The sequence below is a fragment of the Gopherus flavomarginatus genome, chromosome 2, assembly GCF_025201925.1.
Source record: "Gopherus flavomarginatus isolate rGopFla2 chromosome 2, rGopFla2.mat.asm, whole genome shotgun sequence".
Taxonomy (NCBI): Eukaryota; Metazoa; Chordata; order Testudines; family Testudinidae; genus Gopherus; species Gopherus flavomarginatus.
In genome coordinates this window covers 286833110-286856825 of record NC_066618.1, presented here as the reverse complement: position 1 = coordinate 286856825, position 23716 = coordinate 286833110, and positions in this window count along the sequence as shown.

Below are 23716 nucleotides of genomic sequence, written 5' to 3'. Positions count from 1 at the left end.
TGGGGTGTATCTGTTGTCAACCTGCTAGGCAAAGAGAGGACTGATTTAGCCCAGAGCAAAGTGCTTGAGTGGCTGATAGGCTGATGTGGTAGGGAGCTAACATCCAGATAGTACAGGCAAGACTCCCTCAGGCCACAGGCAGGTGATAACAAAAATACTATCTGCCCTGCATGTGCCAAGAAGCATTACAAGTGCCTTTTAAAAATTATTTATCCACAGTGAAACAGCTTCAACAGGGAGAGACTGAGGGAGCCCCACATCAGTCCAGTGATTAGAGTACTCACCTGCGAGGTTGCAGATCCTTGTGCAAACCCCTTCTTCCCCTCAGGTGGTGGGGAGAGTTGAACTGGGGGTCTCCCACAACTTAGGTGAGCACCGTAGGCACTGGTTTAAAAGTTTAAGGAGCTCTTCCTTCCCCACCACTGTTTTGTGGAAGCTTGTCTATAGGGGCCCCACTCTGGTAGGCAAGGTATGAACACTTAGTGGATTGGGCCCTACAGAAGAGTTAGGTGGAGGAACTTCTATCTTTTCTTGGTTTGTGAAGTGATCTGGTGCTTAGGCATCAGGATGCCTAGTGTGGGGCAGCAGTGCACATGCCCAGAGACAGAAACAGGCACCTAGTCAGGGCTGGTGCAAGGATAAGTTTGCACCCTAGGCGAAACTTCCACCTTGTGCCCTCTCACCCCTGCCCCTCCTCCTGGAGCATCGCTTATTATAAACTATCAAAAACGAATACTGCATAATATGGCATTGTTCATCAGAATTAATACATGTTATTGGACCCCATATCTACTCTGGCGACACCATTAGAGGACCCAACCACATCAGCCACACCATCAAGGACTCATTCACCTGCTCATCTACTAATGTTATATATGCCATCATGTGCCAGCAAAGCCCCTCTGCCATGTACATTGGCCAGTCTCTACGTAAAAGAATAAATGGACGCAAATCAGACATCAGGAATGGTAACATACAAAAGCCAGTAAAGTGAACACTTCAATCTCCCTGGACATTCTATAACAGATTTAAAAGTCACTATTCTTGAACAAAGAAACTTCAGAAACAGACTTCAAAGAGAAACTGCAGAACTAAAATTCATTTGCAAATTTAACACCATTCATTTGGGCTTGAATAGGTACTGGGAGTGGCTGGCTCATTACAAAAGCAGCGTTGCCTCTCCTGGAATTGACACCTCCTTATCTACTATTGGGAGTTGACCACATCCACCCTGATCGAATTGGCCCTGTCAACACTGGTTCTCCACTTGTGAGGTAGCTCCCTTCTATTCATTATATAATGCCTGCATCTGTAATTTTCACTCCATGCATCTGAAGAAGTGGGTTTTTTACCCACAAAAGCTTATGTCTAAATAGATCTGTTAGTCTTTAAGGTGCTACTAGACTCTGTTTTGTTTTTATAAAATTAGAATGGCGGATACTCCGTCATACTCGGGGATCGGGTTTGGTGGGGAAGGGAAGCAGACTGGGTCCGGTCCGTGACGATTCGAGTTTGGCCGGGAGGAGAAGGAAGCAGACTGGGTTTGGGTCAGTGGGGGATTGGGTTTGGCTGGGAGGGGAAGGAGAGCAGACCAGGTTCAGTCAGTGGGGTATTGGGTTAGGTGGGGAAGGGAAGCAGACTGGATTCGGTCATTGTGGGTTCAGGTTTGACTGGGAGGGGAAGGGGAGCAGACCAGGTTTAGGTGTGGAGTAGGGAGAGGGTGCAATCTGGGTTTGGCCAGGAGGCGGCTGGCAGAGTAGGATTCAAAGAGCCGCAAGGTGAAATGGGCATTCCCCTCTCCAGTCCCTGGCATGCAGCAGTGGGCCAAGTGCAATTGCAACAGGGCAATGGGAGCATGTTGCCTGCTTTGCCTTCACAAGTCCGTCCGGCTCCCAGGCTGGGGAGTTGAATGCTGGGTTCTTGCTCCAGTAGCGGGGGCATGGGGCAGGCAGGACTGTGAGGCAGAGAGTGTGCAGCCCTCATGCCAAAGCAGGGTCGGGAGGGTAGAAAGCTGGGACGCAGGGAGGTGGGTTAAAGTGGCTTAGCTGCCCCTCCACGCGAGAGAGCCCGCAGAGCTGCCTGAGGCGTCCCTCCCTTCTCTCCCCAGGGAGCAGAGCCTCTGCCTGGAAATCCTGCAGCCCACTCTCTGAGCATGCCATGTGCAAGCTGACCCCGGCCTGCACTGCACTGACAGCACAACTCAGTCCCAGCAAGCTGCTCCATTCTCCTTCTGGCTGCTATGCTATTACTGTAATGTACCTACCAACACAGCAATATCTGTACAGTTATCCATTCACAGTCAAAGAACGTCGCTGGCTTTCTAAATGGCAGGAGAGCAATTCATTGGGAGCATGGTTCTTATCATATAACGTCCTCCCTACAGTCTGCAGATCTGCAGCCAGCGTCTTGATTGGCGGCGGTGCCCCCTGATCTCGGCACCCTAGGTGGCCGCCTAGTTTGCCTAGTGGTTGCACCAGCCCTGTGCCTAGGGAACTTTTACTGCAAAAATATAGGCCCCAAATGATTTTAGGCATCTAGAAGGTTGTGGGGGATGCTAGAGTGGGGGTTTTGCGAATCCCAGTGGGGCTTAGTTCTGGAATGTATGTGTTTAAGGGGCAGTTAGCTGCCAAAGTCCTTTGTAAAAGGAGCGAAGAATCTTGTGGCACCTTATAGACTAACAGACGTTTCGAAGCATGAGCTTTTGTGGGTGAATGCCCACTTCGTCGGATGCATGCACCCACAAAAGCTCATGCTCCAAAACGTCTGTTAGTCTATAAGGTGCCACAGGACTCTTTGCTGCTTTTACAGATCCAGACCAACACGGCTACCCCTCTGATACCTAAGTCCTTTGGTGAAACCAGTGCCTAGTTTTAAAAGCATTGGCTTCAAACTTGTGCTGCTCCAAGGCTTCCATTTCAATGATTTAATAAAATCCCTGCCACATTGTTTAGAACAAAATCGTTCCTAACATTGATATATCACGCAGTAAAAACCAGTGCAAGGCTCTGTGATGTTTATATGCATGTTTGTTTGAAATAGACAGGTATATAAATTCCCTTATGAGTCCAGGGTGTGTGTTCGTACCAAAGGCAGTTCCTTTCATATTTCATGTTCCAGTCTCCTTTGCACTCCATCTATTTAATTCATTATGCGCTTGATCTACTGCATTCAATATGTAGCTAGCATTTTAGTATTGCTGTTGGTATTTCAAATAGTGATGGGCAAACCTCAAATGAATCATGGGCATCTACCATAATTCACTACTAGGTAATTTTTCCTGCTATTTAGAAATTGCACAGCACCTAGCACAGTGGATTCCTGATCTATGACTAGGGCTCCTAAATGCTACAGTAATACAGATAAACAGCTAAGTGAGCAGTGCCATAACCATGTAAATTCCTTACAGTTAACACAAAGACAGCACAATGCTACAGCCTTTCCAGTGGGTGACTCATTTAAATCTCAACCCCACTATTTAGGTAGTTTCACCAACGCATAGATGGGGAGCTCTAACTAATAAACCAATTAAAAGCCTGATTAAACTAAAATGCTTTGCATCATGCCCTGAAGATCACGAACTTTATTCACCAGTAATTGCTTTTTAAATGAGTGTCTGCATTTTAATATTCATACGATTTGTTGATTAAACTATTTACACCCTTTCTGTGTTCTGCACATTAAGTAATATAGCCCCTTCTGTGACTTTTCTTTTGGTCATTATTTTAACAGCCTGTCACAAGGCAGAGTTATCTCAGCCTGGATTCTTCACTGCAGACAGTCCTCACACACTCCCAGGGCAAGTTCAACACCATTTACAGGGTGCTATAAAGGTGCTTGTTTCCCACAGTGTTAAACATCAGGTAAGAGTTGGGAGAGATCTCAACTTCCTGAGGGCAGGTCTACACTACCGCTGCCGGTCAATCTAAGGTACGCAATTTGAGTTACGCTAGCAGTGTTAATCAAGTCTACATGCCTTAGATCTACTTATTGTGGGGTCAACACTATGCTATGTCTTCCATGCTCTTCTGACAACATTGCTTCCTCCTCTCATTGAAGTGGAGTACAGAAATCGATGGGAGAGCGCTCTTCACTAGCCCCCTAAATTGATGCTGCTGCATCAATTGCCACAGTGCTGATTTAGCTCTGTAGTAAAGACAAGCCCTGAGATCCTGGGCTTCTCTGGCCTGTCCTTCCAGCCTTCCCCACTTCTTTCTGTCTTTTAACTGTTCTCAGCAGGGGTGGCTCCAGGCATTTTGCAGCTCCAAGCATGGTAGGCAGGCTGCCTTCGGCGGCTTGCCTGTGGAGGGTCCACTAGTCTCGCGGCTTCGGGGGACCTCCCGCAGGCGTGCCTGTGGGAGGTCCACCAAAGCCGTGGGACCAGCAGACCCTCCACAGGCATGCCTGTGGGAGGTCCACCAAAGCCGCGGGACCAGCTAACCCTCTGCAGGCAAGCCGCTGAAGGCAGCCTGCCTGCCACCCTTGAGGCAACCGGCAGAGCGCCCCCTGCGGCTTGCTGAACCAAGCACGCGCTTGGCATGCTGGGGCCTGGAGCTGCCCTTGGTTCTCAGCTAGCAAGCTGAATCACCTTGTTAACAGATTAAGCACCAGCTGATTAATCAATTATTTTACGAAACGTTGTTGTAGCCCTGTTGGTCCCAGGATATTATAGAGACAAGGTGGGTGAGGTAATACTATTGGACCAACTTCTGCTGGTGAGAAGGACAAGCTTTGAAGCTGGAGCTCTTCTTCCAGTCTGGGAAAAGTACTTAGAGTGACACAGCTAAATACAAGGTGGAACCAGTTGCTGAGCATAAGTCTTTAATACATATTTCAAGGAACCATTCAAGGTGAAGTGGCCAGTTAATACATTTCGAGTCACACAGAGGAAAGGGGGTGGGATAGCTGCATGGGGAGGGATTAAGTGGGTTACAGATTGTAGTGCATTGAGGTATCTCAGGTAGATCATTGGTTTCATGGTGCATTTGTCCAGAAATTCTTCAAGGAGGCCCACGAAGAGGTTGGCATATATGGGAGCCACCTTAGTACCCACAAAGTGTTTCTTGTTACATGTAAAATTGTTATGGGTGAGAATGAAGTGAATGAGTTTGGTGAGGTGTTTGGAGTGGATATCTTAGGGTTGTCCATTATCTTGTAAATATTTGAAACAGGCAGCTATGCTGTCATTGTGAGGGATGTTGGTATATAGGAAGGTGACATCCATGCTGGCAAGAATGATGTTCTGAGGGAGATTGTTAATGTTGCAGAGTTTCTGGAGGAAGTTGTTTGTGTCCCGAAGGAATCTGACCCTTTGTGTAGTGAGTGATTTGAGGATGGTTTCTATGAGTTCTCATAAGAGTAAAGCATTTGTGTGATCAGCACAAAACTAATGCTCAGGACCTCTTTTCTCCCTAAACGTGCCATCAGTCCAGGTACGAACTGCACATGCCTGGCCTAGTTGATGGTCAGAGATTGCCATATGCCCATATCCAATGGTTTCTGGTTCCTTTTAAAGGCATATTTCAAAAACAGATTTATAAAAATGCCATATATCTATTCCTTAAGCCTTTGGGCACATCATTAAAAACATAATTATTCAAAATGTAAAAGCCTCAGTTTAAAATTTAATTAACAGCTTTATTAGCCAGAATAATAGTCTCCTAGGAGAATTTGTGAAAGCCCATTGTTTGGCACATTTAAAACTGGACTGTATGAACCACTAACAAACGTGCAATAATGGGGAATAATCCTGCACTGGCAATGAGAAGGAACATTTGACCAAAAAGGACTTCTCCATCTCTATCTTCTGTGACTCGACAGCAGCATCCTGCCAATAGTTGGCAACATCAAAAAAACAATCCCCAAATTTCTAAGTGTCACTGAACCACTATAAAAGCACTGAGTTACAGGTAAAATGGTAGGTTATTAAAGACAACTCCCTAAAGACAAAGCTAATGGTGTCTGAATCTTTAAGAAGGGTAAATGGGATAACCCGGTTAATTATAGGCCTGTCAGTCTTACATAGATTCCAGGCAAGATAATGGAGCAACTGATATGGAACTCAATTAATAAAGAATTAAAGGAAGGTAATGCAATTAATGAAAAGCAACATGAGCTTATGGAAAATAGAGGCTGTCAAACTCACTTTCTCTCTTTTTTTATGAGACCATAAGTAAGGTTAAGATTGTATCATGGACGGGTCACAGGCAATAAACAAAAATTCACGGACGCCGTGACCTGTCTGTGACTTTTGCTGCTGCGGCTCCATGGTTTTCCCCATGATCATGGTGGCTCAGAGCTGTGGGGTTCTCCCTCCGCCCGCAGCGGCTGGGAGCTGCTGGGGGGCTCCCCTCCGCCCATGGCAGCTGGGAGTTACTTCCCAAAGAGAAAATGGGACACCCCCAGCCACTTGCCCGAGGCCTCCCTTGCCCCCACATGAGGCTGTTGCCCATCACCGGAACCCTGAGGAGGGTCCCCATAGGAGTCTGTCACCTGCCACTAGAACCTTGCTGGGAGCTTCCTGTTGCTGCTGTCACCTGTCACTGGAGCCCTGCCAAGGCCCCACTGGCTGTCAGCTCCAGGGTCCTGCAGCCCCAGGGGCTGAAGCAGCGAATGTCATGGAGGTCTCTGGAAATCACAGATTCCAACTTCCATGACCTCTGTGACATAAACATAGCCTTAATCATAAGTTTGATAAAGATAATAGTGTTGACATAATATACTTTGACTTAGTATTGTGAGACATTTTGATTAAGAAACTAAAGAAATATAAAATCAAAGCACACATTAAATGGATTTAAAACTGGTAAGTGATAGGGTTCAACATTAAATTGTAAACGGGGACTCATCATCAAGCAGTTATGTTTCCAATGGGGTCCATCAGGGATCGATCTTGGCCCTACATCATTTAACATTTTTATCAATGACCTGGAAGAAAACCTAGATCATCAGTGCTAAGGTTTGCAAATGACACAAAAACTGAGGAAATGATAAAGAATGATTCACTGATTCGGTGCAATCTGGATCACTTAAACAAGGCTCAAGCAAATGGTATGTATTTTAATATGTCTAAGTGTAAATATATACATTTAGGAACAAAGAATGTGGGCCATACTTACAGGATTGGGGACTCTATCCTGGGAAACAGTGACTTTGAAAAAGATTTGGAGGTGGTGGTGGATACTCAGCTGAACATGACCTTCCAGTGTGATGTTGTGGCCAAAAATTGCTTCAGTGATCCTGGGATGCATAAACAGGGGAATCTTGAGTAGGAGCAGAAAGGTACTCTCCAAATACCTTTGTATTTGCCACTGGTGAGCCCACTTCTGGGATACGATGTCCAGTTCTGATGCCTGCAGTTTAAGAAGGATGTTGATAAATTGGAGATGGTTCAGAGAAGAGCCGTGAGACTGTTTAAAGGTTTAGAAAACATTCCTTCCAGTGAGAGACTCAAAGAGCTCAATCTTTTTAGCTTAACAAAGAGAAAGTCAAAGGGATGACTTGGTTACAGAATATAAATACCTACATGGGGAACAGATATTTAACAATGGGCTCTTCAATCTGGCAGAGAAAGGTGTAACTTGGCTGGAAGCTGAAGTTAGACAAACTCATACTAGAAATAAGGCATAAGTTTTTGACAATGAGTTCTTGGAACAATTTACTAAGGGTCGTGGTGGATTCTCTAGCACTGACAATCTTTAAATCACGGTCAGATGTTTTTCTAAAATATATGTTCTAGAAATTATTTTGGGGGAAGTTCTGTGGTCTGTGTTATACAGAGAGGTCAGACTAAATGATCAAAATGGTCCGTTATGGCATTGGACTCTATGACTCTTCATGCACAAGCTTAATTCTGTCATCTTCCAACTATTGAGTGCTTGACTTTGCAATCTAACCATTCATTTAATGTAGATTTTTTTTACTGTAATTTCCTATTTATTTTTAAACTATCTGAAAAATCCTCAACAGAATTTCAGTCACTGTGGAATCATATTGATTCCAAACTTGAGTTATCAGCAGGGTTCAGACCTTTAGATGGGCAGCTCAGGACATTACCACTTGAGCTACTAGTGGCAATATAGGCTGCTATCCTCTACATAGGCCAATCCACTGGATCGGGGGAATGAGTCACACACCTTGCTAGTGGGTTTCACAGCTATTTGCTGGCAGCACACAAATGTACGGAGTTGGAACTTCTGGGTTCAATTCCAGGCTCTGAAGGGGAGTGTTCTCTAGTGTTTATAAATCCTTCTGCTCCATGCCCCCAGCCTGTTTCTGCCCCCCTGCCCCATCTAACCTCCCCCAGGTTCCTGCCTCCCTCCTCCTGCACTTCTATCAAATTTCCCACATGGGGAGAACCAATACAAATAGATAGAATAGAAATTACAGACTAGATTGGGACTTGGACTACACACTCACACAGTGGAGCAAGGAGTACTAGGCAGCAGGTTTAAAATAAATAAAAGGAAGTTCAGCGCACAGTCAACTGGTGGAACTCCTTGCCTGAGGTTTTGAAGGCTAGGACTATAACAGCGTTTAAAAGAGAACTGGATAAATTCATGGAGGTTAAGTCCATTGATGGCTATTAGCCAGGATGGGTAAGGAATGGTGTCCCTAGCCTCTGTTTGTCAGAGGGTGGAGATGGATGGCAGGAGAGTGACCACTTGATCATTACCTGTTAAGTTCACTCCCCTGGGGCATCTGGCATTGGCCACTGTTGGTAGACAGGATACTGGACTAGCTGGACCTTGGTCTGACCCAGTATGGCCGTTCTTATGTTCTTATGAGAAATCAGAACCCATTTTACATTCCTGTGTGGGCTAGCTGGCTCTTGAGTCTGGGCACATCAGAATAAGTGTGGCTACACTCCTCTGACCCATTTCCTGAAGCAGGTGGACAGGGAGTGAGCAGAGAGGGACGAGGAATAGATGAATACTTGGCTCTGTCCTGCAGAGGAGGTAATAATTTATTGTTGAAATAGGCCAGCAGGAGATTGTTTCTCTCCTGGAGCCAGGGGGAAATTAGGGAAGGAGTTATGACTCACAAAACCTGCTGAGCTAGGTGCAAATTCCATCCCACCCCTTATTCACAGCTGCGCTGGAAGTCACTAGCTAGGCCTACATATACAAATGAAATGCCCTTCACTGAGCAACCCAGGGACTTTGCACTCAAAAAGAAAATAAAGCATTTACCATGTCATAAACAGATGGTTAAGGGTTAATGCCTCTTTTACCTGTAAAGGGTTAAGAAGTTCACCTAGCCTACCTGATACCTGACCAGAGGAACCAATGCGGGGACAGGATGTTTCAAAAGGAAGGAAGGAAGTTTTCCTTTGTTTAGTCAGTTTCAGTTTCAGCCGGAGTGAAAAAGATCAAGGAACCAGCCTCTTATCAGAGTAGTAAGTTTTAGAAAGGGATAATAGGTTTATGTTTGTTTTCTTTGTAACTTGTCTTGGTACCATTAAGGGAATTATCAAATTTGGGTATTCTTGTGTGTATTAAAGTTTTTGCCCAGGGGAACATCCTCTGTTTTGAATCTGTTGTCTGTGAGAGTAGCTGGTATGCTAATCTCTCCCAGAGGGTTTTCTTTTACCTTTCTTTTCTTCAATTAAAAGCCTTTTTTCTTAATATCTAATTAATTTTTCCTTGTTTTTTAGATCCAAGGGGTTTGGATCTGTGTTCACCAGGGAATTGGGGAAGTTTCTCAAGGCTACCCAAGGAAGGGAGTGCTTGTGAATGGTGGCAGCAATACCAAATCTAAGCTGGTAGTTAAGCTTAGAAGTGTCCATGCAGGTCCTCACATCTGTATGCTAAAGTTCAGAGTTGGGAAGAAACATTGACATACTAAATATAGGACTCTGAAAAACAAGTACTGTAGCAAACAATTACTGCTGGATGTGAATGGTCCAAGGTGAATTAAAGGTCTGTCAGAATAGGGTGATTTTTCCCAGTGCACTAAATCTGTGCTAACTCTTCACCTATGTGATCTCCACTGAGAATAGATCAATCCTAGAAACCAACAGCAAGGACATACCAGCAGATCACTGTCATGGTGACAGGACATAAGGGGAATGGTGATCCTTCAAATAATTGTGCCCCAGGCCATTAACAACTTTACACCTGCACCCTGGAGCAGATAGATATCTAGTGCTGTGCACAGGATGCTGGTGTTCCATACCAAGAGAAGCTCACCCTACTCAAGAGGCAAACTGCTGGATTCTGCTAGCTCGGTATTTCTCAAACTGGGGTCACCGCTTGTGCAGGGAAAGCCCCTGGTGGGCCAGGCTGGTGTGTTTACCTGTCCTGTCCACAGGTCTAGCCAATCGCAGCTCCCACTGGATGCTGTTCGCTGCTCCAGGCCAATAGGAGCTGCTTGAAGAGGCGTGGGCTGAGGGACTTACTGGCCCGCTGCTTCCAGCAGCCCTCATTCGCCTGCAGAGGCGAACCGTGGCCACTGGGAGCAGCTATCGGCCGGACCTGTGGACACAGCAGGTAAACAAACTGGCCCGGCACGCCCGGGGCTTTCCTTACACAAGCAGCGACCCCAGTTTGAGAAACACTGAACTAGCTCTTCTCAGGAGGAACCCTGTGTACCATTTAGCAATCGTCTAGCCCTGCGGTTACAAAAGCTGGGATTACTGTAGCAAAGAATGTCCAATATGCAAAGGGCACTTCTGTCACCTGAGTGTAAGAAAGCAGCAACAGTTGCAGTATATGCAAACTGTAAGCCATATGGCAATTGTGTCTCACACACATGCCCAAGGCAAAGAGCAGTTGTGTTCCAGGATCGATCCTCGAGATGCTTCCTTGTATCATTTTGATCTTACCCAGACTGAATTTGAATCACATCAACATCATTTTTCTAAGAGTAGAAAATCACAGTGACCCATTAGTGCATGGTACTTTTGGAATACTTTAAAGGGAATTCTCTCTCACCAGATGTTTATATTTTGGAAACATTTTTATGTTTCCTTTCACCTGTCCTAAATGTGCTTCCTGCCCAGTACTTTCCTTCATTGAATTAAAGAGCAGGATTGAATCTCTGGAACAGTTAAATTCAGTTGGAAATACTCAAAAGCACAGATGGCACAATTAAAATGCAAAGGATTTGTTGACAGACTGAGAAATGGAGACAAGCTTAGCTAATTTTTACTCCCCAGAGAGGCTTGTGAAAGTGTCTTTGAAAGAACTTCTGGGGAGTTTTTTTTTTTAATAATCTCAGCATAAACATTTCTTCTTTATAATGTTCAGTTTGAAAAACAGCAGTGCTATTGCAGAGATGTGTTTGTAGAGATTATAATTTAGAGATGCTCCCTCATAAAGGATGTTATTATGAACATAGGAACTGGAGCTGTGTCCTGAAGGGGAAGCACAGGGGGGCTTGGGAACACCACATGGCTATGTGCAGCAGTTCACCAGAGAGGCTCTCTAGAGTTTGTTTTATTAAAGTTTTATTTCTTTCTCATTCACTGATTTGTTATTTCATGAACCCCAAGATTGTTACATAGTGTCAGAAGTGCTGAATGAGAAGGAAACCTTCCTCATTTTGAAACTAAATCCTGGCTTTGCAGCTGAAAGCAGAGACAAGGGGAGGCTCCAGAGAAGCATGTGGAGCACCAGGCACCAAGGCTTTTGCATGCATTTGGTGAGAACAGTATAGCTTGCCTAGGTTAAGAAGAGAAAAAAAGCCAAACATGGATGTGTTGCAACATCCATCCAGTCTGCAATTGTCAGACGATGTTGCAGAGAACTGGAAAAAATTCAGAGATTTGAATTGTATTGAGCAGTCATAGGGGCAGAGGAGAAAAATGATACAGTGAAATCCTCTATATTTTTGCATGTTGTTGGGGAGGAAGCATTGGATATTTATAACAACTTTAAGTTAGAAGAAGGTGAAAACATGAAGTTAAGTAAAATACTGACCGAGTCTTATGGTCACTTATTGGTTAGTGTGGATGCTAGTAATGCATACTTATTCTTTGATAACTGTAAGATTCTATATCTTGGGGGAGTGTACTGTAACCCCCATATTCCTCATTTTCATATAATCATGATCTCACATATAACCCATGCCTTGTTAGGTATCAGGAGAAAGGTTATGATCTGCTGAAAGTCATTTCTCTATCCATATGTGTATCATTGATGTATATGAAGTTATGAGAATTGTGTTGTATGGTGGTCACTAAGCAATGGTGGTCACTCTTGTAAAGGAACAAGAGAACAACTCAGACTCTAATGAAAGGCTGATACTGATACTGAGAAGATCAGAGCAGGAGATTAAACATCCTGAAAGACTCACAGATTTGGTAACCTGCCTGGAGAAGGGGCATTTGAAGAAAGTGAGCAGTAAAGACTCACTGGAGAGTAATGTGCTGGTAACCGCTCCTCCCTAGGTACTTGACACATGGTTTATGGAAATGTACTACATGGATTGTGAATTTAATGCATGTGGTTTTAGATAGTTGTTAGCTGTTTTATGATATGTTTGTAGAAGATTATAATTTGGAGACATTCCCTCATAAGGGACATTATGATCATAGGAATTTGGAGATGTGCCCCGGAGGTGGGAGTTAGGAACACCCCATGGCAATTTGCAGCAGTTCACCAGAGATTCTCTCCAGAATTTGTTTTATTCCCTTCTCATTCACTGGTTTGTTATTTAATAAACCCAAAGACTGTTACAGTTATATTAACAAAAGGCTAGCAAGCTTAAGGGCCCATTGAGTTTGGCCATTGACTTCTATCAGAGCAAGATTGAGCTCTTCAGTTCTAATCAAATAGCTGGGAGAAAACGACTTATCAGAATTGTCTTGATTTCTACAGCCTTTTCAGTGATTCTAGCTTTGACCTTAAAGTGCAGTTCCATTCCGACAAATGCCTATGTAACACTAGCATCTTCTTACTCAGCAGGTCTGCTCCATGTGCGTTTGCAGGGTCACAGCTGCTTGCTTTAATATCAAAAATAAATTTTTACATCTGTCCATCCTGCAGAGCTAACACAACTGTGGGAGAAGGAGTTGGATTCTGGGCTGACTTGTGCATCATCAACAGGAGATTACCCGGATGTAGCTTCTGAATTACAGGTCACTTTTGCCATAACACCAGCACACTGCCTGAGTAAAAGGTTTCTGAACTGAGAAAGGGTGTGGAAATCAGTAGGGTGGAAAGAGTCCCCCCAAGGCCATAGGGTGGGTGTAGAACTTCTCCACGGCTGCCTCTTCAGCTTCAGGTGCAAAAGACACTCATGCTCCCTATGTGGGGCGTCCATGTAGTAGGTCAGTCAACCCTGCCTCCTGTCCTACTCCTCTTCCATCCTGCCCACAATACCTACTACATGCTCACCTGCAAGGAGCCGTCAAAGAACTGTCCTGTATGGGTGTGCAGGAAGTGAATTGCTTCTTGAGATCAAAGGCACTGCTCAGTGGGCTAGATCTTTAGCTTGTATAAATTCAGTGTAGCTCCATTGACTTCAGTGGACCCAGACCAGTTTCCACCAACTGAGGATCTGGACCAGTTTCAATAAGGGTTGCAGAATCAGACCCTAAGCAACTGAGAAAACAAAAAGAAGAAATAAATCAGACAGACAGACAGACAGACAGACAATCTAAAACTCTAAGAAAAGTTCCAGAAAATTTTCCCCTGAAATTAAATGTTTTTCCTCTGTGCAAATATCCACCGTCGACTGCAAGATTTTAACTGCAGGATGCTGTCCAAAAATATATCCTTGAAATATAATTGTGATGGTGGAAATATTACAGCTTGATGCTTTAAAAATAGCATCTCTTTCATTCAGTTATTCTTGGGCACCTGAATGGAAGTAGGGAAAACAGATTTTTCTGAAGTACAAACAATATAGCTGGAGAGGAAATTTTAAGGGGAAGTTCTGACTTTTCAGCTGATAGCTCCAAAAGCATAGTTAGGCAAGGATTAAAAAACTCAAAGTAGTTGTCCATCAACCAGATTAATATTTTTAACACAGTCCACATTTTCACAGCAACAGGTGATCAAAAGCAAGATTATTGTGGACAGCAGCTGCCTATAGAGTTAGCATGGGTTGGGGAGGGGATGCTGGGTGTTTTCCTACCCTCAAACTCTCTAGTACTCCAGGAGTAATTTTGAATGCATCTGCTTTGCACAGGCAAATGACCTCAGGGTATTACTACTTGAGTGATACATCTCTGCTCCCTCTCCACACCCTAGATGCTTGGCTGTAAGGGAATGTAGTCCCAAGTATGTACATTCACGGTGTGATAATGTGCAGGATGACAGTGTTTTGTCTGAGGTTCTGGTTTCATTGCAAAGTGGCTTATGTGAAACTCCAGCTATTGCTATTTCAGTTTTGTGACCAGAAAATAACATGAAAGTCAAATGGTGTAAAGAAGCAGCACAATGAATCACAGCCAGTGAATGAATTCAGCTTGGAAAAGAAACCTCCAGCTGTGATCCACCTGAGAAATGCTGCAGGACAAAAACTCAAAACAAAAAGGAGAGAAGGAAAAGCAATAATAGCACTGGAAGATTAGGATGATACTGAATTGTTTTTCAGATCAATGTTTTCTCTGGCCTCAGTTTCATGTTTCAGCATATCAAATATCAATAACATACAAGTGAGATGGGGGGGATGGGGTAGACGTGAGTCTGAAATGAGGGACAGCCAGGAGAGCTGAAAAAAATGGTAGTGTCATTCCAGATCCTAGCAGACAATTCATCAGTTTTCCAACCCATTGTGTAATCGGGCACAGTAAAATGTGACTGACAGTTTCCAGTCCATCAGTCTCCAAGGCAAGGACTGGAATAGCAGGAGCATTGCAAATGAGCATTTACGTGGATTGGCAGAGATGTGTGGGGGAAGCTCATCCAACACTATGAATGGCTTTAACTGATCCTGTGTCAGTCCCTTATGCTTGTGATCTAGATAACAAAGTCATGAGCAATAGGACAAAATAATTCATGAAGAATGAACCTTGCCAGACAAAGCTTATTGGTTTTTTTTCTTTTAAATCAAAAACAGAATTACAAAATGAGCAGACAAAGGAAAACTGGACTTAGTTCCAAATTAGTTTGGCTATGAACTCAGGTGATTAGATTCACTAAGAATTATAAACAAAGTGAATTGATAAAAAGCAACACAGGGTGTGTCTATACTGCAATTAAACACTAGCAGCTGGCCCGTGTCAGCTGACTTGGGCACCCAGGGCTTGGGTTGCGGGGCTTGAAAATTGCTGTGTAGACATTTGGTCTTGGGCTGAAGCCTGCACTCTGGTGTTACATGGGTTTTTCAGAACCCCCAGCAGAGGCAACTTAACTACTTCCCTCTAGGCAATGTCAGCAATAAGTCAATAGGAACACAGCAATGTTGTCTGATCAAGGATTAAATGCAAGTGAGCGTGCTTTTGTCTAACACTGCAGTTTATTAGATTTAAGCACACACAGGCACAAGCAATAGGTTTAGAACATCCCAGATATTTACCTATATTCTGAGATGGTAATGAGTAATCAATGACGGGTCAGCGCTCGCCAAATGCCTCTCTGCTGGGGAGTAAAGAGATCAGGAAAAAACCTCTCCCAAAGAAATCCAGAGGACTGCTCCCAAGTACTCTCTTGTATCTAAACTTTTTATAACTAACTTCTACAAAACACATAGTCATAATGACCCTTACTGGGTCATCACTTTTCCTAACTTGCAATAAACGTTTAGAGGGGCAGCCATGTTAGTCTAGATCTGTAAAAAGTGACAAAGAGTCCTGTGGCACCTTATGGACTAACAGATGTATTGGAGCATGAGCTTTTGTGGGTGAATACCCACTTCGTCAGACGTCTGATGAAGTGGGTGCTCACCCACAAAAGCTTATGCTCCAGTACGTCTGTTAGTCCATAAGGTGCCACAGGACTCTTTGTCACTTTTTTCAATAAACTTTGAATACACTGGTCTACAATTTTTGAGAAGTCGTCTCTTTCAGAGATAAAATGTGATATTTATTATGTATTTTGATGTGCTGAATTCAAATATGACAATTAACACAACTGATTGGCTACTGTTTCTAAGATATTTAAGTTTTTACATTTTATGTCTATGTATATTGTGTAGATAGAGTTTTAATCATAAATTGTAAACCTAGGTCTTTTCATGTGTTTATGGTTGCTTTACATGATAATAGTTCACTTGTCCTGTTTATGTAACACTTTAAAAATCAGCAAAAGGGTTATATAAATAAAATTTATTATGAAACAAAAGGCAAAAAACTATTATGTACATAGTTTAGTCCTATTCAGTGTCTACTCAGCGCTTCTTGGCTTGTCTCTTGTATTCATTAAATGGAGCATCTCTTGTCACTGTCCAGCAATAGTCTGCAAGCATTGATGGGCTCCATTTGCCCTGATAGCTTGCCAGGAGATTCCACTGCTGTAGTCTGGAACCCAACAGCTCTGCCTTACTCTTGGGTAGTTCCAAATCCCTGACAAGGTCATTCAGTTCACCTTGTGTTATGAGGTGTGGTTCAGAGGAGGAGGATGGGAGAAAATGTGGGTCCTGTGACATTGATGGTTCAGGACCAGAAGTTTCATCCTCTTCCTCATCTGACTCAAGTGAGAATGATTCTGGTGCATCAGGAACTGGCAGTCCTTCTCCGTGGGGTATTGGGCGTATAGCTGATGGAATGGTTGGATAATGCACAGTCCACTTTTTCTTCTTTGACACATCTTTCCCAACTGGAGGCACCATGCAGAAGTAACAATTGCTGGTATGATCTGTTGGCTTTCTCCAAATCATTTGCACTGCAAAAGGCATAGATTTCTTTTTCCTGTTCAACCACTGGCAAAGATTTGTTGCACAAGTGTTGCAGCATATGTGTGGGGCCCACCTCTTGTCCTGATCTCCAATTTTGCAGCCAAAATAAAGGTGATAGGCTTTCTTAACCATAGTGGTTATACTGTGCTTTCGTGATGCAAAAATCACTTCACCACAAACATAGCAGAAGTTATCTGCACTGTTCACACAAGTACGAGGCATCTCTGCTCACTTTGGATAAATAGAAATGTGTCCCTTTGCAAAATCAAACACTGACAAAGAAGAGAGCATGACACTGTATGATTTCTAGAGCTGATCTAGGGCAATTTGTTCAGCAGAGTGATGTAAGCTTCGTTATGATTGCATCATCCATGACTTCTAGGAATAACATGATGCAATTCATATCATGTATGATGCAATACCAGCTTCAGATTGCATCATTCATTGTTTTTCCTAAAAAGCAAGTACTGTCCAAACCCAGTCATAGATTTATTCATAGATCCAGTCAAAGATGTATTTTAGTCATTTCTGGTTTAAATTGAGATCCCTTCCCTTTATAACTCACTTATCCTCCGCCATTCCCAAGTCAAGGGTGGTATATACTGACCCAATAGCATATCTTGAAAACTAGAGCCAACTAACAATTTTAAGCATCATTTTCATTCTCAGTGACCCAGAATTAGTAAAGTTGGACTAAATTTATTTCAGAAGCATTTTGGCTGTAGAGCAGTGATATCAGAGGCATCTAGACTCAAGTCTGTCCATCCTCATATCTTACTTCATTCTCAGTTATTTACTTTTCTTCTCTTCTCAGTCTGATTAGCAAAACTGCCAGTAGTTTTAACCTTGCTTCTGAACGCCTGTCTCCAGTTTAACCCTTAACTATGTGGTGTGCTATTTTATTAATTCATAGTGGCTAAGTGCACATAATATGGTTGCAATTAGCTTGATCACATTCCGGGGTATACACACTCCTCAAATCCAGTGCAATACTGGAACTCCATATAAGGGAGGGTCTCAGAGCTCGGTCTCCAGCCTGAGCCTGAATGTCTACACTGCAGTTTTACAGCTCCATAACCTGAGTCTGTCAGCTGACACAGGCCAGCCATGGGGTTTATTGCAGTGTAGACATACCCTCAGTGGCTTAGGGAGAGGTGAACGAGTGGGATACAGCAGCAGCTGTTGATCTCTCCAAGTTTACTCCTTAGAAATTGAACTGATTTCTAATGTGCACTGTTACTGTGTGCGCACACACTTTGAAAAACTGCCTTTTAACTCCTGAGCTTTCAGAACAAAGACAGAAAAGGACAAACGGTGAGAAACTGCCAGAAAACTGACAAGCTACAAAATACCATTTTATTCAGCTCTTCCACAATAGCCTGTTTGTGGTTCCATGATACACTATTTCATATGATATTTGTGCTGATGGAACATGATAAAGATTAACAAGCCGCTCTGATAAGGACCAAATCCACATTAAAATCCCAAAGCGAAGCCATTGGATGACAGTGATGTTTAGACCAGTGGGGCCTAAGAAACTTCAGAGTGTCTGCCAGTTATGACTAGAAGAGGAAGGAGAGTCTTTGGCAGCAGTTGTACAGTTTGCTTAGAATAAATTTATTCACGTGCCAGGGTACTTAGTCCAAGGCAAGAGATGGAGAGGTTTTAAGCTCGCTCTCAGCACCTAACTGCTATGGTGAAGTGTAGGTAAATTATACAGAGAGAGATGGCACTCTTCTCTCTTTCCTGTATTCCTGCCTGTTGGGGCATTGCTGATTGGAACTGCTATGTTAGCAGAGAATCCTGATTCAGTCTGTGTAGGGGACCCCTCCAGGAGTGTTGTTACATGGAGTGCCCCTAGAAGTGGGGAGAGAGAAATAGAAATATTTGGCTAGAGCTGGACTTGTGGGCTGATTGAATCTTTTACTGAGTTTTCAGAAAGAAAGCATCTCTGGCTACTTGATGTGATGCTAGGTCTATGCACCCCTCCTTTTCTCTGAAAGCTTTTGTGCTCAAGCTCTACACAGAGACACAACCCCTCCACCCCACTTCTTCCACCTTCTGTCCGGCCAGCTGCCCGTCCTCCCACACCACAGCACAGGGTCTTGGCAGGCTCATGCCCTTAATTTGGAGGTTCACCCATAGAAAAATAGAGGGGAGGGTGGTGTCTTCCAATAGAAAGGAAAAGATGTAGGAGTAGCAAAATGAATATTCAATCCCACAGTAGCCTCGGGTGAATTTTAAAGGGACATGCAGAAAAAAATTTAAAACAAAAAACAAAAACAGGAGCACATTCAAAATAAACTCTGCAGCCTTTCAAAATTCAGTAGATGTGTGTGCACCCTGCTGCCTGTGTTTACCGATGGCCACTCCAGGATGGTAGAATAAAAATCAGTGTTGTTTTTGGATCTTAACTCATCTGGGGTCTTACAGTTCACACCTCAACCCCAGTTTACTGCTGCATTCTTAAGATCTTTAATGGCATCCAAACTCCGAAAATGGAGGTAGGGACCACCCTCAACTCTCTTGGGCTTTACAGGAACAGGCCCTAAAATTGCTGAGCTAAGCACTCCTGATTCCTGCTGTTCAGATTTTTATATTGCAGTCACATTTAGAACTAACTCCAATAATTTCATTGTTAATAATACAGGTAACGCAAGAGTTTGGTCTATCATACTTATAGTCTGCAATTTTACAATCGTAATTTGCATGTATGTAACATTTTCCATATCTCACACTTCAAAAGCAAGTAGCCATTATTACTTTTAAGGTGGGTGAGTATTAGCCCCATTTTCAGAGAGGGGAATTGCAAAGATAAGCAGCTTGCCAACATCACAGAGAGAGTCAGTGGCACAGTTTCAAATTGTACTCTGTGCTCCCGAGTCACAGCACTGGCCAGAAATTGTCCCCCCCTACACCCATCCATGGAAAATTTCAGTGGAAAAAAAATTTAAAAAAAACAACAAACTATTTCCCTTGAAGGAAAATATTTTTTCTATTTGTCAAAAACGAACCCTCCCCCTCAAAAAGTTGGAGTTTTCCATGGAAAGCAAACACTTTAGGACGGATTCACCAGTGGGACTTAAGATGAGTGTTACCAGCAAGTGAGAAACTGTCTATAGCCTAGTGATTTGGGTACTCATGGTAGAGGTAGAAGATCTGAGTTCAGGTCGTTGCTCCACAGCAGGCAGGGGGCGGGATTTGAACCTGAGTCCCACACAAGAGGGGTGTATGCTAGAAAGGCAGGATTGGCATAACAACCACCATGTCCTTTGTTTTGTGTGGGATCCAATATAATAGACATGCTCAGAGCTACCACATTGGGCCCTGCAGGTGAGATACGTGGGAAAATGAATCCTGTTGAGGCTTAGGCATGAATTAGATGCTGAGCTGTTTGGTGTCAGGACTGAGGCAGCTGTGAGCATGCCCACAGGCAAAAATGTAGATATTAGGGAACTTTACCGGGGAAATTATGGCACCTAGGGAGTTTAGGTTTCAGAGTGGCAGCTGTGTTAGTCTGTATCAGCAGAAACAATAAGGAGTCCTTGTGGCACCTTAGAGACTAACAAATTTATTTAGTTTAGTTTACGTGGTTATAGGATTAGGCGGTAGCTGAGCAGGGCTTTCAGGATCTAAGTTTCGGACTAAGTCCCTCCAGGGAGCCCCATCCTTTTGCTGAAAACCCAATTTGCTGTCAAAAAAAACAAATTTAAAGGGAAAAATTGTGACCAGTCCTATTCTTAGCGGCTTGCTGTAGCTGGTAGAACACAAAACCCTCAAATTGCGACATTGATGTCCCTCCAACTTATTATGTTAATAACCCACCAACACTAGACAGCAACTGACCAATTTTCTCAGGAGCTTTAATCAATAAATGCCAAGTGCTAGGATTTATTAACCACCCATGTATGAAAACATGCCATTCTGGAGTAGGCTTGAAAGCTTTGCTTGGAATAGGAGATGACATGGCACCTGGATAAGTTCCAGAATCTAAGTACTCAGTGTTAAATCATTTTTTTCAGAACTTCTCAGAAGCCTGGAGTGCACCATCGCTCCCCTGATGACATGACTTATGTTGGACTCAAACAATGACAGTGCAGAACCAGGGCCGGCTCTAGCCATTTTGCCGCCCCAAGCATGGTGGCACGCCGCAGGGAGTGCTCTGCCACTCGCCGGTCCCACAGCTCCGGTGGATCTCCCGCAGACGTGGCTGCTGAGGGTCCGCTGGTCCCATGGCTCCGGTGGACCTCCCGCAGGCTTGCCTGCGGATGCTCTGCCGGAGCCGCGGGACCAGTGGACCCTCCAGAGCTGCCTGTCACCCTCCCAGCAACCAGCAGAGTGCCCCCCGCAGCATGCCGTCCCAAGCACACGCTTGGCGTGTTGGGGCCTGGAGCCGGCCCTGTGCAGAACCCCATAGTAACATCTACAACACAGAAGAAAATACTTTAATCAACAGGAAACTTATGTCCTTGCTAATGGAATAAAAGGCTGAGTTAAGATAAATACTTGGACATAGTGTGTAGGAGCTAGCTAAGTCCTATTAGACTTCAGTACAAACAGTGACTGATAGGAACAAACATTTATCAACTTTTGCCAAAGTTCACTAAACACGGTTCCCAGACTTTGATGTTCTCTTTGGGATGGAATGGAGCACTAGTCTCTGAGTTCTAATTAGCCAGTAACAATCAAGGATGGGAGACGTCACTAAGCATTTGTCTCAGGCCAATAACCCCAACCAGATAATTAACTCTCCAAGATGTGCACTGGACACAACCTTATTATGAATAGTAACCCATTTGTCTTTTATTAAGCAAAATTAAAATTGCTTAAATTTTTCCTTCTCTTCATGTGACAATGTTGTATAGCTTTGGAGAACTGGGGGACAATGCTAGCACCGCTGTAATGGGGAGATCAAGAAAATTCAAATCCAGCAGGGAAGCCAATTAAAGTTTTGCTTCCTGTCTCAATTGCTTCTATGAGAGTTATAAATATTAGCTATAGCCCATTCTGTGAATAATAAAGAAATGCCATGTTATAAAAGGCAAACAATTGTAACCTAATATTCCCTTGTTTTGGGATAACAAACCAAAAAACTCCTCTTCAGCTTTTCCCAAAGGAGAAGGATGGCTACCTTTCTTTTATGCATATGGATTTACAATGCTGTCTGCCAAGGGAATTGGCTTAGTTGTCTAAACCTCTGGTAGGATTGTTGCAGCCTATCTAAACATTGAGGAAGCACTGTCTAATGCAGGAGTAATCAATTATTTTTTGTCAAGGTTCACATTTCTTGGTCCAGGTATAGTCACGGTTGAGACTCCAGAGAAAATAATACAATAGTAGTAGTAGTAATAAATAAAATAAATAAAAAGATGTCACAGTACAGTAGAACCTCAGAGATACAAACACCAGCATTATGGACTGACCAGTCAACTGGACACCATGTGGAAGATTTGTACAGTGCTCAGATACTATGGCAATGGGAGCCACATAGGTACTTAAGATGGACAGGTACTACAAGTTTGAAATCAGCAAGAAGTACTTTGGAAATCTGAAGAATATATTATATAGGAAACTGAATATCAATCACTTCAGTGTGTTTGGGTTTGTAAGATTAGTCCTTAAAACAAGGTCCTGTCCCAGTCTGCACTGAAGGCCTGACTGCACTCATGGACATATCACTTACCAAGATTAAGTCTTTGGTCCAGGGTCTTTGGCTAAGATTTCTTTTCCTCCCATCACTACTGTACAATATGCTGTGATACAGGTATTTGCTGCCATCCATCCCAGAGGATGCTGCAATTCATAGATTTTAAGCCCCAAAGGGACCATTATGATCATCTAGTCTGACCTTCTGCATAGCATAGGCCAAAACCCCTCACCCTATGATATCTGCACCAAACCCATAGCATTCAGAAGTTCTGCATGTAAACAGTGAAGTGTTTTTTGATACAGATGCTGTAGGACTATCAAATGTTACACAGTGCCTCATGCTTTAAGGGATAAGGACCTTTTTCACCCAGTTTGCTCCATAGTACAACAGATGAGGAATCTCTACTTGCTAGTTCTTGGAATGATCACATTTGGACTTCAGAGCAGCTGTTAAACTACTTAAGTTTAATAATAATGGGCCAGCTAATCCACAAAGATCAGGAACATCTGGATGATGTGTGAGAAAGAAGTCCCTCTTCTATGGCATTAATCCCAGTCCCACTTTTTCCAGTCCTACTGAAGCCTTCATCTAGAGATTTGTTGCTTACGGGAAGGGCAATAGATATCTGCTGAGGAGGCCACGCTCATTGTAAACTACTGCCCTTTTGAGTGGCTCACATTACGGAGCTTACAGGTACCCTCATCCATGAAACTTCTGGGAAACGGCACAGGCGCAAATGAAACCACTATGCTTTATAACTCTTCCACATACAGTAAACTAACATTGACCAAAAACCCCCAAAACAAACATCATTTCCCTCCCCCAGCACATGAAAAATTACTTTGGAAAAACATTCATTTTGCTTGACATTTTCCTTTGATATTGTTTCAACCCCCCTGCACCCACCCACTGCCAGTGTTTACTGAGATTCTTTGGTTTCCAGAAACTGACAAAATGTTTTTCATTAAAAAAGACAAACAAAAACCAGAAAAAAATCTGCAAATAATTAAAAAAAGCAACCACATGGTTTTGTTTCTTCTGAAATTTTGCACAACCCCCCCAAAACAAAAAGCAAAACCTCAACCTTTTCCCCCACAAAACACTTACCCATTTTCTAACCAGCTTTACTGTAAACAGTCACATAGAATTTGTTGTGCTAGCAAGGGATGAGCACCTGAAGGAAAAACAGCTGACTCAAGCTTAACCTAGGAAATGTGGAGAAAGAGACCACTAGTGAGCGTTAAGAATTAGTTCTCCAATTGCCAAGTTAACGTATCACAAAGG